This window comes from Cricetulus griseus, chromosome 2, assembly GCF_003668045.3.
Source record: "Cricetulus griseus strain 17A/GY chromosome 2, alternate assembly CriGri-PICRH-1.0, whole genome shotgun sequence".
Classification (NCBI taxonomy): Eukaryota; Metazoa; Chordata; class Mammalia; order Rodentia; family Cricetidae; genus Cricetulus; species Cricetulus griseus.
In genome coordinates, this window is record NC_048595.1 from 106686479 (window position 1) to 106701119 (window position 14641).

At 40.3% G+C, this 14641-nt stretch overlaps 1 pseudogene; it reads left to right on the plus strand.

The window, feature by feature from the left end:
- Positions 1 to 11449: 11449 nt before the first annotated feature.
- On the plus strand, positions 11450 to 11987 carry LOC100765821 (annotated as a pseudogene).
- The last annotated feature ends 2654 nt before the right edge of the window (positions 11988 to 14641 follow it).

Sequence of the window (14641 nt, forward strand, 5' to 3'; positions counted from 1 at the left end):
TGCAGAATTCTACCAGAAATTCAAAGAAGTTCTAATACCAATACTCCTCAAATTGTTCCACAAAATAGAAGCAGAAGGGACATTGCCAAACTCTTTTTACGAGGCTACAATAACCTTGATACCCAAGCCACACAAAGACACAACTAAGAAAGAGAACTACAGACCAATATCCCTCATGAACATTGATGCAAAAATTCTGAATAAAATCCTGGCAAATCGAATACAAGATCATATCAGAGAAATCATCCACCATTATCAAGTAGGCTTCATCCCAGGGATGCAAGGATGATTCAACATACGAAAAAATCTATCAATGTAATCCACCATATAAACAGACTGAGGGGAAAAAAAAAACATATGATCATCTCACTAGATGCTGAAAAAGCCTTTGACAAAAATCCAACACCCCTTCATGATAAAAGTCTTGGATAAATCAAGGATAACAGGAACATACCTCAACATAATAAAAGCAATATACAGCAAGCCAACAGCCAACATCAAATTAAATGGAGAGAAACTCAATCCAATTTCTCTAAAATTGGGGACAAGACAAGGCTGTCCACTCTCTCCATACCTCTTCAATATTGTCCTTGAAGTTCTAGCTAGAGCAATAAGACAACAAAAGGAGATCAAGGGAATACAAATTGGAAAGGAAGAAATCAAACTCTCACTATTTGCAGACTATATGATAGTCTACATTAGTGACCCGAAAAACTCTACCAGGTAACTCCTACAGCTGATAAACACCTTCAGCAAAATGGCAGGAGACAAGATTAACTCAAAAAATATGTAGCTTTACTATACAGATGACACATTTGTGGAGAAAGAATCAGAGAAACATCACCCTTTACAATTGCCACAAACAACATAAAATAACTTGGCGTAACACTAACCAAAAATGTGAAAGACCTGTACCATAAGAATTTCGAGTCTCTAAAGAAAGAAATTAAAGAAGATACCAGAAAATGGAAAGATCTCCCATGCTCTTGGATAGGTAGGATCAACATAGTAAAAATGGCAATCTTGCCAAAAGCAATCTACAGATTCAATGCAATCCCCATCAAAATCCCAACACAATTCTTCACAGACCTTGAAAGAACAATTCTCAACTTTATATGGAGAAACAAAAGACCCAGGATAGCCAAAACATCCCTATACAATAAAGGAACTTCTGGAGGCATCACCATCCCTGACTTCAAGCTCTATTACAGAGCTATAGTCCTGAAAACAGCTTGGTATTGGCACAAAAATAGACTGGCAGACCAATAGAATAGATTGAAAACCCTGATATTAAGCCACACACCTATGAACACCTGATTTTTGACAAACAATCCAAATTCATATGATGGAACAAAGAGAACATCTTCAACAAATGGTGCTGGCATAACTGCTTGCAGACATGTAGAAGACTGCAGTTAGACCCAAACCTATCGCCTTGCACAAAACTTAAGTCAAAATGGATCAAAGATCTCAACATAAATCCAGCTACACTGAAACTATTAGAAGACAAAGTGGGAAATACCCTTGAATTAATTGGTACAGGAGACCTCTTCCTGAACATTACACCAGTAGCACAGACACTGAGGTCAACAATTGATAAATGGGACCTCCTGAAACTGAGAAGCTTCTGTAAAGCAAAGGAAACAGTCAGCAAGACAAAACGGCAGCCCACAGACTGGGAAAAGATAATCACCAATCCCACATCTGACAGAGGGCTGAGCTCCAAAATATACAAAGAACTCAAGAAGCTAGTCCCCCAAACACCAAACAACCCAATTAAAAAGTGGGGTACAGAACTAAATAGACAATTCTCAATAGAGGAATCTAAAATGGCTGAAAGACACATAAGAAAGTGTTCAACATCCTTAGCCATCAGGGAAATGCAAATCAAAACAACTCTGAGATACCATCTTACTCCTGTCAGAATGGCCAAAATCAAAAACACCAATGACAGTTTATGCTGGAGAGGATGTGGAGAAAGGGGAACACTTCTCCACTGCTGGTGGGAATGCCAACTTGTATAGCCACTTTGGAAATCAGTATGGCGACTCCTCAATAAAATGGGAATGAGTCTACCACAAGATGCAGCAATTCCACTCTTAGGCATATACCCAAAAGAAACACATTCATACAACAAGGACATATGTTCAACGATGTTCATAGCAGCACTATTTGTAATAGCCAGAAACTGGAAGCAGCCTAGATGCCCCTCAACTGAAGAATGGATAGAGAAAATGTGGTACATTTACATAATGGAGTTCTACTCAGTGGAAAAAACAATGGAATCTTGAAATTTGCAGGAAATGGATGGATCTAGAAGAAACCATTCTGAACGACGTAACCCAATCGCAAAAAGACAAACATGATATGTACTCACTCATATGCGGATTTTAGACATAGAGTGAGGATTACCAGCCTACAATTCACAGCCAAAGAAGCTAATAATCAAGGAGGTCCCTAAGAGAGACATACATGGTCCCCTGGAGAAGGAGAGAGGTTCAAGATCTGCTAAGCAAATTGGGAGCATGGGAAGACCGGGGAGGGAGCTAGGAGAATGAGAAGGGGAGAAGAAGAGGGATGTCGAGGACATGAGGGAGCAGAAAGTATGAGTCAGGGGAAGAATACACGATAACAAGAATGGAGATATCATAATAGAAGGAGACATTTTTGGTTTACAGAGAAATCAGGCACTAGGGAAATGTCTGGAGATCTACAAAGATGACACCAGCTAACTATCTCAGCAACTGAGGAAAGGCTACCTTAAATGCCCTCCCCTGATTATGATATTGATGACTGACTTATATGCCTTCATCTAGCAGCTGGTGGAAGTAGAAGCGGACACCCATAACTAATCACCGATCTGAACTGGAACCCAGATGCAGAGAAGGACCAGTGAAGAGCACAGAGGTCCAGACCAGGCTGGTGAAACCCACAGAAACAGCTGACCTGAATACCCGGGAACTCTTGCTTCCCAGTCTGATAGCTGGAATACCAGCATGGGACTGATCCATACCCCAGGAACATGGGTTTCTGTGAGGAAACCTCAGAAATCTATGGGACCTCCAGTAGAAGCCCAGTATTTATCCCTAGCATAGGTGTGGGCTTTGGGAGCCCATTCCATATAGAGGAATACTCCCTGAGCCAAGACACACTGGGGGGTGGGGGGAGGGCTAAGCCCTATCCCAAAGGATATGAAAGACTCTGATGACACCCTCTGGAAGGCCTCACCATCCAGGGGGAGCAGAAAAGATATGTGACAGATAAGGTTTTAATTGGGGGGGATAGGGGAGGACGGGTTGGAGAAGGGAACTGGGATTGTCATGTAAAACAATCCTGTTTCTAATTCAAATTTAAAAAGTTGGAAAAAAACACTTCTCAGAGATTCAGGTTTTTGTCATTTGTAAAAACTGGGATAGTAATTCCTGCTTTATAGGCCTCTTAGAAGGGGAAATATATTGAAGGATACACAAAGAAATTAGATTATATATATATATATATATATATATATATATATATATATATAGTAGTGTGTGTGTGTGTGTAGTATTGCTTATGACATTGTAATTGTATCATCATTATCTTCTTGATTATTCAAATAATCCTGCAAACCTACTGTATATTACAAGTTCGATTTATTAACAAGCTTAAACTGCTGGCATGTTCTCCCAGAGGACACATTAATAGAATTTAGACACAATTATTTGGTTTGAATCTTAATTCAGAGTTGTGATACCCTACCAAGAAATGCTACCAAGAAACTCTATCCTGGTAGCAGTTTTTTGTTGTTTTGTTTTGTTTATAATATTTGAAAGGTCCTTGTCTTCATCTTTAGCAGGTGGTTGGTATCCAAATAATCATCATACTGTGCTGTGATTCCCATCCTGAGTTTTGTCCTTTTGATTTTTCTCCCTTAAATTCCCATTTACCAGGACTGCATGTGGCATCGAAGCAGGAGGCCAATGCAACAACACCAGGAAAGTGCTGATGTGACAACTACAGTCTGAAGTGGTAGCAGCCAGTGCAGGGTTAGGGAGTTTAGCCAAAGGGCAATGCTCAGCACAGGAACATTCCATATCAGTGGCAGATGGACCAGTGGTCACAGACAGCATCTCAGAAGGAGTCACCCATACATGCTGTGTGGCCCCAACAAGCAAGGACCTTTCCGAAGAAAGCATAAGTCTGGCATGGCTGCAAGTCTCCAGAGGAAGTCCTCTGTTTTTAAACTCATGAATTTCACTTTCCTAACCTGACAAAAGGTTCCGTATTAGATGACACACTGATGCAGGATGAACCATTGGAGAGACAAGGCTGTCTGCTCATATTAGATTTGATGGCTAGGCAAGGCATATGCTGCTGATCTATAAAAGCTATGAGGACAAGAAAGCCTTAAATTGCGCTAAGGTGACTTAAGGAGGTATTTGAGATGCCCTTAGCTTTAGAAATAAAATCAAACCAATGTCACCTCTGGGGAAAGAAAAAGGACAGGTGCTTCAATCCCATCTGAAGGCCACGCAGTGAACAGAAATATAATATGAAGAGAAAGAACCAGAACAGAGAATAAAAAGAGTAAGCAAATAGTATTGTCTGCTTCTCCTGAGGTGGAGGGAAACATTGGAGTATCACACACACACACACACACACACACACACACACACACACACACACACACACACACACACACGCCCATGTAAAGCCTCCAAGACATTTCAGACACAAGATATTCCAGACACAAGATGTTCCTACTGCTATGGAGACTGGAAGGAAACCATGGGTGACTGGCTTATCTCATGTACCAAATATTTATCAGGGTCCTAGTGTGCACTGAATTCCACATTCAGCCTCATTTGGAACTATATGAATAAGACTCTGATATTGAAGCACATCTCAGAGAAATCCAAACTAAAGGCCTTGGGAACTTTACTCAAAGAAGGAGCATTGAATAGGTTCTGTCAAGAAAGAAGTTGAAATCTTAGAGGGTTGTGTCATTTAGAATTAAAGGGCTAATTTTGATCTGAAAGTATAAAGAGAAAGCTTTATAAATAGATCATTTCTATAAGAACTCAGCCTGTCCTTTCCAGAAATGATGACTTGTAAGATGTTTGTCCCTGAAGCTATGTAGTGCTGACTGATAGCCTAGTTGAAGGAGTTGGTTCCCAGCTACTTCATCTAAAATCCCCTTTAGCTAGTTTACAGAATCCACGGATTCTGTCCTGCAGCACTGTGGGGCTTCTGTGAACTCTGTCTGCCTTCCCTTTAAGTTCCTTCCTTGGGGCCAAACTGTAAATGTGAACCAGACACAAGCAGACCCACCTCAGAAACTTAAATTCCACCCCTGGGACTTGAGAGATGGCTTGGTATTAACTGCACTTGTTTCTCTTTCAGAGAACCTGAGTTCAATGCACAGCATTGACATGGAAGTTCACAACTGTCCATAACGCCAGTCTCAGGGGACCTGATGCCCTGTCCTCACCTCATGGGTGTCAAGAAAGCATGTGGTACATATACACACATGTAGGCAAAATACTCATACACAGAAAATAAAAATAAATTTAAAACGACACTTCTAGACTACAAATGAAGATCAGATGGGGACAGATATGTGCACTTGTGTAGGACTAGGGCATTCTTCAAAATCTAGGACAGTATGCATGGTACTAAACAGAGACACATCCTCTTTTGCCTTCCTGGGGCAGTCTGGAAGAACTATTTGCCTGAAAGCTGTCTTTGCTAAGTTCCAACTTATTTTTTAATAATAAAGTTGGTGTTTTCATAGTTAAAACATGATCATGGCTGAAGACTGCCTTTAAGAAGTCAATGGAGACCTAGCTTAGTGGCCTAAAGCACTTGTTGCTCTTGCAGAAGACCCTGGTTCAATTCCCACCACTCACATGGTAGCTCAAAACCACCCATAACTTCACTCCCAGAGCACCCTCTTCTGGCCTTTAAGGGCACTACAAGAATGTGGTACCCAGACCTGTACACAGGCAAAATACCCATATACATTAAAGAAAAGAAAAGAAAGAAAGAAAAAGTCAATGTCTCTCATCTGCATAAAAGGGAATTTAACTGAGCTTACAGTTCCACAGAAATAGTCTATGATGGAAAAGTGAAGACATGATAGCAAGAACAACTGAGAGCTTATATCCAAATCTACAAGTAGGAGGCAAAAAGAGCACACTGAGAATGGCATAGGTCTTTTGAAACTTCAAAGCCCACCCGCCAGTGACACACCTCCTTCAATAAGGCCTTACCTCCTAATCATTCCCAAATATTTCCACCACCTTAAGACCAAGTACCCAAACATATGGGTCAACGGAGGCCATTCTCCTTCGAACAACCACATTCCACTCCCTGCCCCCCATAGGCTCACAGCCATATTATAATTCAAATGGCATTTAGTTCAACTTCAAAAGTCCCATAGTTTTTATATGTCAACACTGATTATAAGTCTAAAGTTCAAATTCCCTCTGACACCTAAGGCAATCTCTTAACTATAGTCCCCTATAAAATAAAAAACCAAATTGCATCCAACATACGATGACACAAAATATATACTACCATTCCAAAAGGGAGGAATCAGAACATAGTAAGGAGACAAAAACAAGACCAAAAGTCAGCAGGCATACTCCAAATCCTGTAACTCCATGTCTGATTGTTGAAGGGCTTAGATGACTCTTCCCTTCCAACTTTGCTTCATCTCTCTCTCGGGCTGGCTCCACTCCCTGTGTGCTGCTCTCCGAGCAGATACTACACAGCTCTGGCATGTTCAGCATCTTCACTTCCACAGCTTCACACAACGGCATCTCAGGGCCTCCATTCAGGGACTCTCCTAACCTCTATGGCTCTCCAAAACTACAAATGATGATTCAATAACCTTTTTACTTGTGTAAAGCCAGTACTATAGGGACAACATTGCCAAGTTTGGCTACCAACTTGGAGTAATTCTTGGCACCCTTGAATCACATTGGTAGCAGTTTTGAGTTGTATTTTCAGGAGCAAAAAAAAATTTCTTTTTTTTTAAATATATAAATTTTATTTAAATTAGAATCAATCTTATTTTACATATCAATCCCAGTTCCCTCCTCCTCCCATCCTCCCATACCACCCACCAACCCCCAATGCCACCATCCATCCACTCCCCAGGGAGGGTGAGGCCTTCCATGGAGATCATCAAAGTCTGTCGAATAATTGGAGCCTTAATCTAATGCAGATCAGAATGCTCCTCCCTTTATGCTAAGTAGATCAATCCTCTCCTTAATCTCTTCTTTCAGCACAACCCTTTGCTCTGACATTGAATTTTCTCCTGTTCTTTTTCTCTTCAAACTATGTATTTTCTTTCTTTTGCCTCACTTGCTTTTTTTCATTGTAAAGCTGCCTAAGAGTGATTACTAGCAACCATGGGACAGAGCCGATATTAGGCTGTTATGAAAACTTCTTCAAAGAAATTATTGTAAAGTTCTTCAATTTAGCCTCAGGCTGGCTCTTAGAATGGGGGAAAGAAAGAAGCCACATTTTGTGACAACATATCACAAGAACAGTCTCTAACCTAGTTGTTAACACTGTTCCCCTTCAAAAACTCTTGAGCTGGGCCTCCATAGTTAGCACTACTGTCTTCAAAACTCCTATGAGGGTGGCCCATTAAGCTCTGTTTACATCGTTCAGCTACCTCCCAAAATGATTGTATCTGCCACAGCAAGAGCTCACTTGCTGGTACCAACTTCTGTCTTACTTTTCTATTGCTGTGATAAGACACCATGACCAAAACAACTTATAAAAGAAAACATTTAATTGGGATTCCAATTCTGCTAGTCCACGATGGTAGAGTAAAGACATGGCAGAAGGAACAGCTGAGAGCTCACATCATCTCAAACTATTAGCAGAAAACAGAGAGAGCATACTGAAATGACATTGATCTTTGATAACCTCATAGTCCACCCCTGGTGACACACCTCCTCTAACAAGGCCACATCTCCTGATCCTTCTCAAATAGTTCCACCAACCTGAGACCAAGTATTCAAACATACGAGCTGATAGGAACCATTCTCATTCAAACCATTACAACATCCTAAAGCCAATATTATCAATGAATATATGTGCCGTATCTATTATACTATTCACAAAGTTATGTGTACTAACATAATTGGTTAATGTTTCTCATTTGCATTCTTAGAACACATCTTTGCTTCATTTGACATCAACCCTTGAGAAAGCACCAACCCTGTTTTCACATTTTAGTTTGTATTAATCACTACGAATCTTGTATAACTAACATTCCATCACTATGTTCCCTTTAGAGAATTCCAAAAATCACTTAAGATTCCCAAGGTGTTTGGAAGATGGATCAGTAGGAAAAGTGATTTCTCTGAAATATTGAGGACCTGGCTTTGGATTCCCAGCACCCATGTAAAAGCTGGCCATAATGTTATGCATCTGTAACTCCAGCACTGAGAAGGCAGAGAAAGCTAGATCCCTGGAGTTCACTGGCCAGTCCAACGAAAACTGGTCAGCCCCAGACTCAGACAGAGACTCTGTCTCCAGAAACATGCAAGTGGGGAATGACTCAGGAAAACACCTTAACTCAGGTCTACATACAAACACATATTTGGGTGTGTTCACATTCACATTTTTACAAATGCACCAACAAATACATACATACAAATACCATGACCTTATATACATAAAAATATATTCACATATTTACATATTTTCTGAATTGATTCGTTTTCTGTCATGTGTGTTTTCTGTACTACTGTTAAATGTTAGCCATTCATTGAGATTTCTCTATTGCCTTTGTCTACACATCCCTCCTTTCTTTTTAACTATTCACATTAGTATATGGAAAAAAGGGCCACCATTGTGAGCATCCAAGACAGAGTTTCTCAACCTCACGCTCAAGATTATGGGGATTTATTATAGAAACTACGAAGTCTTTGCAGCTTTTTATGATGCTTTGGAAATTAAGATTAATAATCACTAGTAGTAAAAAATTTTTGTCAAGCCTGATGTCTCAATGAAGTGAAAGATAATATTTGTAGCCATACATGACACTTTTCAAATGGTAGATCTTTCTAGAAACACAAATAGGTTGTCTCCATGAAGTTTGAGAAAATTAACCTTTTACTTTTGAGTAATTTGACTAAACTTTGGTGTGAGCAATGAAATATCCACTTTATTCTATTTGGTTCTGACTTTTTTTGTAAATGTTTGTTCCATAATGACTTCAGGCTTGATTGTTAATTCACCCATGAAAACATGGAGCACTGATTATGTTTAGGACATGAAGCCTGATGTAAAGTAGCAAACAACAGCATTTTAAGGAACTGTTAATAAACAAGTATTCACAGTTTTCATGAACATATCAGGCATTTGGTTGAGTAATAGAATTAGATTACACCCCACACACACATTCCACCAAAAAAAATGTAGATTTGAATCTTGTCAACTGTAAAGTGATAGACCTAAGAGTTAAAACCCAGCAGATTGGGTCTGACATATCTTCTTGGTTCAGTAAGAAAAACACCGCTTCCATCCATTTTCTGACTTTGTATCTTTGCCTAATAGAAACAATAAATTAATCCCTGTTTGTAATGTACTGAGAAAACTTAGAAGGGGGAGGCACTATTAAAGAGCAAGCCATAAAAATACTGTAAACCTGTTTGTTCACTACCTTGAAAGCAATTTTAGAATGGTGGAGAAAGAACTGATTACCAAGAACAATAGCTGCCAGGATCTTTACACCACTTTCTTATGAATGGGAGTCACCTTAGCAATCACTACTAGCCTCCAACTGGGAAGAAAAGTAACTTGTATTTAAAGGTCTATAATGTCTACTTAAAGGTGACCTTGGAGGAAATTCTCTCCCTTTAACACCTAGCTTCTCTGGACTCACAATCACTGTGACATAGTGAATTCTGCCAGTCTATCTTAAATTGTGTTGCATACTGCATCAAGCAAATGGTCTTTCAGTTCTCAGGGTCAGCTCTAGTTAAATACCATTGTCCCTACCCTTGACTAACAAAAGACATAAAAGGATTCTGTGATAGTGTTTATTTATGGACATCAGCTACTTTCACCTCAGGGTTCACTCCTACACAATTAGCAATATAAATGGCAGGAAATGCCCTGGGCAGGCAAAGAGTGGTGACATCAGTCATAAGCTCTATCTTTAAATTTTGTGTATGTGTCTAGTGCATCCTCTGTGCTCATTTGTTCAAGTATGCATGCTCACATTGCATATGTGGAGGCCAGAGGTCAATGCTGGGTCTTCCTCAATCACTCCTCCACCTTTCTTTTGGGGAGAAGGTCTCTCACTAAATCTCATTGATTGGCTAGACCAGCTGGCCTGTGATTCCCTGGTCTCTACCTCCCAGCCCTTTATATATATTACAAGTGTGCACTACCATGCCCATCCTTTACATGGAACCTGGGGATACAAACTTAGGTCCTCATAATTGTGCACCAACCGCTGAGCCATCTCTCCAGTCCTAGTTAAAAATTGAACATTCCCATATCAGAAGTAGATTTTATGGTAACAAAAAATTTGCATGGCTGGAATGTAAAAATTAAATTAACAGAAAATTTGCATGACATAAAAGTATGTTTACCTACCTTCTCTGAATCTCATATAGGAAACAATAAAAGCTTCTTCACTGGTTTCCCACAAGAATTGCAATATGGAACAACAAATCCAAAATTTCTCACTTCTGTATTGTGTCCAAGAATACTCTGACCACTGAACTCTTCTACTTTTCATTCTTATTTCAGATCAAAACAGACTAATACTTTCCAATCACAGTGTACAATTTGGCAAGTATTCTGTCACTGATCACACCCTCTATCCTTCCAGATTTAAATATCCATTGTTTATACATTTTTATCTACCAGTCCTACTACTCTGAGGACTCAGTGTGAGAATGGGCACATGCTTTGACTGTTTGATTAAACTTGAAGACTTAGTGCCTACAATCTCCTCAATGATACATAAATGACTGATCAGAATAAAAACACATTGAGTGAGTTAGGAATTTAATATCTAACCCCAAATTAAGTAATGATAGTTCCTCTCATTGTGTTATTTTTACAGAATTGTGTACACTTGGCATCCTGTTTGTAAATATTTCACTGCTTGACTACTTGATAATATGCTAATATTAAGCATATTGTTTAAAACATGAGGATCAAATTTATCAGTATAATAAAGATCTACTTCAGAGTTCCTCAGGCTGTCTTGAATTATCATATTCTTTTGCATTAATATCATTTGTATATGTGTGAGGGAAGTTGTGTTTTAAGAACACAGTAAGTGGTAAAATCCAGTAAAAATTGTATGATAACTCCCAGGTATGACAAATATATGTGCTAGTTATTTAAAGTACTCCTGGTGGGAAGCGGCTGCAACACCGAGCAGAGGAGGTAGGAACCGAATTCCAGAAGCAGCTGGATGGGCACCATGGCTGGATCACCGCCGTTGAAGCGCAAGATCCAGGTTCTGCAGCAGCAGGCAGATGATGCAGAGGTGAGGGCCGAGTGCCTCCAGCAGAAAGTGGAGGGAGAAAGGCGGGCCCAGGAACAGGCCAGAAGCTCAGGTGGCCTCCTTGAACCATAGGATCCAGCTGGTTGAAGGGGAGCAGGACCATGCGCAGGAGCGCCTTGCCACTGCCCTGCAGAAGCTAGAGGAAGCAGAAAAAGCTGCTGATGAGGTGATTAAAAACCGAGCTCTAAAAGATGAGGAAAAGATGGAACTTCAGGAAATCCATCTAAAGGAAGCCAAGCACATTGCAGAAAAGGCAGATAGGAAATATGAAGAGGTGGCTCGTAAGTTGGTGATTATTGAAGGAGACTTGGAACGCACGGAGGAACGAGCAGAGCTGGCAGAGTCCGGTTGCTGAGAGAAGGATGAGCAGATCAGACTGATAGACCAGAACCTGAAATGTCTGAGTGCTGCTGAAGAAAAGTGTTCTCAAAAAGAAGACAAGTGCTGGGCGTAGGTGGCACATGCCTTTAATCCCAGCACTCGGGAGGCAGAGGCAGGCGGATCTCTGTGAGTTCGAGGCCAGCCTGGTTTCCAGAGTGAGTGCCAGAATAGGCTCCAAAGCTACACAGAGAAACCCTGTCTCGAGGAGAAAGAAGAGGAGGAGGAAGAAGAGGAGGAGGAGGAAGAGGAGAAGGAGGAGTGAACCACGTTGCCCCTTGGTGTTGAGGTGACCACTTATTGTCACCCCTCCCACTCCCACCCAGGAGAAAGAAAAGGAAAATTATGTTTGTGCCATTAATTTAGCCACATGGAAGTCATCTCATCGCCCTTTCCTGAAGCTGCTGTCTCTAAAGTGCCATCTCATTGTGCTTTGTATCAGTCAGTGCTGGAGAAATCTTGAATAGCTTATGTAAAGGAAACTTTTTTATTTTTTTTAAGATTTTATTTATTTATTATGTATACTACATTCTGCTTCCATGTATATCTGCACACCAGAAGAGGGCACCAGATCTCATAACGGATGGTTGTGAGCCACCATGTGGTTGCTGGGAATTGAACTCAGGACCTCTGGAAGAGCAGTCAGTGCTCTTAACCTCTGAGCCATCTCTCCAGCCCCATAAAGGAAACTTTTAAAATTTTTTATTATTTTGAAATTTTGCTTTTGGGGGTTGGGTTATCCTGGTCAACCCAGTGGCTGTGAGAATTCTTTGTAGTCTGTGGGCTGGTGTTGTGCTGATCTCTTGACTGTCCCCACCCAATTTGCCATGTTCAGGCAGTCTCTTAGAGGCCTGTTAGGTGAACACGCTGCAGTTTACTGGCTTATTTGTACTCTCCTCTGTCAAGAGAAAGAACTCCATAGTGCAACTGTTTTGATACTGATTATCAACAAGTGACATTTTGAAATAAAGAACCAGTCCCTCCACCCTCAAAATTAATAAATAAATAAATAAATAAATAAATAAATAAATAATCCACAACAAAATATTTACAGCTGTTTCCTCCATATATATGATATATATTCATCTTTGAATTTTTTTCACATTGTATTTGTCTTTATTGCACCTCTTTTCATAGCTATCAAGAATTACTTATGTGCTTAGAAACCTTAAATTCTAAATAATAGGGCACTAATTAGTTTGGTTTTAGGATTGTTCAAGTGAATGGTTTAGCATGCATAATGTTAGGTCCAAAGTACTCAAAATGCGGGTGCTAGTGACAATGTCCTCAACAGGAGGACTCTACTGGCAAATAGAAGGTTGTTATTGGATAAATAGAAGCCTAAATTCAGTATTTCCCAGGAATCTCTTAAAGTGGGTTCTGTTTACTTGGACCTCACTTAATCTACCCTAAAGATCAACTGCCTCCAGCAAGGGCATCTAGTTCCTGGTTAATCTGAACATCCTATATCAGCTCAAAGACCCCACCCCACTGACTGTCACATAAAATCTGCTTGCTTTTCCCCCAGGTTGCTTCCCTCTGCCCTCCATCAGGTACACCTGATGGAGAGTCTTGGCAGTTTAAGCCCCAATAAACTTTTCTTTGTACAGAGTGGTCTGGTTTGGTGATTTTACTATACCCTTGGTTACACATAAAATTCATAAGACGTTTTTTCATTGGTTTATATGCCTTTCATTCTACTTACTTAGAAAAGGTTGACACAATCAGAAGTCATCAGGTCAACACTCATTATTTCTGCTACACTCTTCTCATATGCTTCTTACAAGGCAAAAGTTTTTCTACTGTAAAACAACACTCAATTCAGTAATAATTCTATACACATCTTTTTAAAGAATTCTTTTCCAAAATAATCTTGTTCACTGGGATTTCAGGACTACTTTAGTGGGTTTGTTTTTTACCTCTCAAGTCAGTAACAATAAACTGGCTAAGGAAGATAGGTTTTGTAGTGATATCTTAACCATAGAGGGCTGGAGGTCTGTACAGACAGACAGGAAGTGACATAGCTGGGCAGAAAATGCCTGTCTGTACAGACCTCCAGCCCTCTCTGGTTAGTTAGTGACAAGCTCCATTTTCTGACCTCCCAGACAGACTTTATTTGTACAAGGAAGATATCACCGCAAGGTTTTGTCTTCATCCCCTGAGAAGCACTGATGACATAAATATTCAGAGCCCCACTCCTGCTTAACCACCACTCTCCTCCAGGGTCCTTGTAGTCTACTGTCTCAAAGCCAAGGCTTCCTGAAAGAGTGCTCTATTCACTAGGGATAGCCATTTTGTCACAGAAGGGGTATTTTTTGTTTTGGTTTGGTTTTGGGTTTTTTTTTTTTTGTAGATAATCTTTTACTGAATAGTTACTATCTACAAGGAACATATATTATCTCATTTAATACTCATTTTACAATCCTTGATTAGTAATGCAACCATCCATCTCAATTTACTCAGAGGTGACATACCCAGTTTGTTAGTGGGGGCAGTTGGTAGTGAATTCAGTGTCAGGTTTGAAGGAAACTCCATTTCTCCAAATTCCAAAAGGCATTAAGGGACAAGTGGCTCTCTGTGGTGTCCATTAGCATACTAAAGTGCATGCTGGCCTCTGGCTCCCTCAGTGTCACAAGAACCTGTGACAGACTTCAGAGTCCACACTGGCATCCTGGATCTTCTCACCTCCTCCCCTTCCCTACTCTTCCCCAGCTCAGGGCTCTCCTCTCA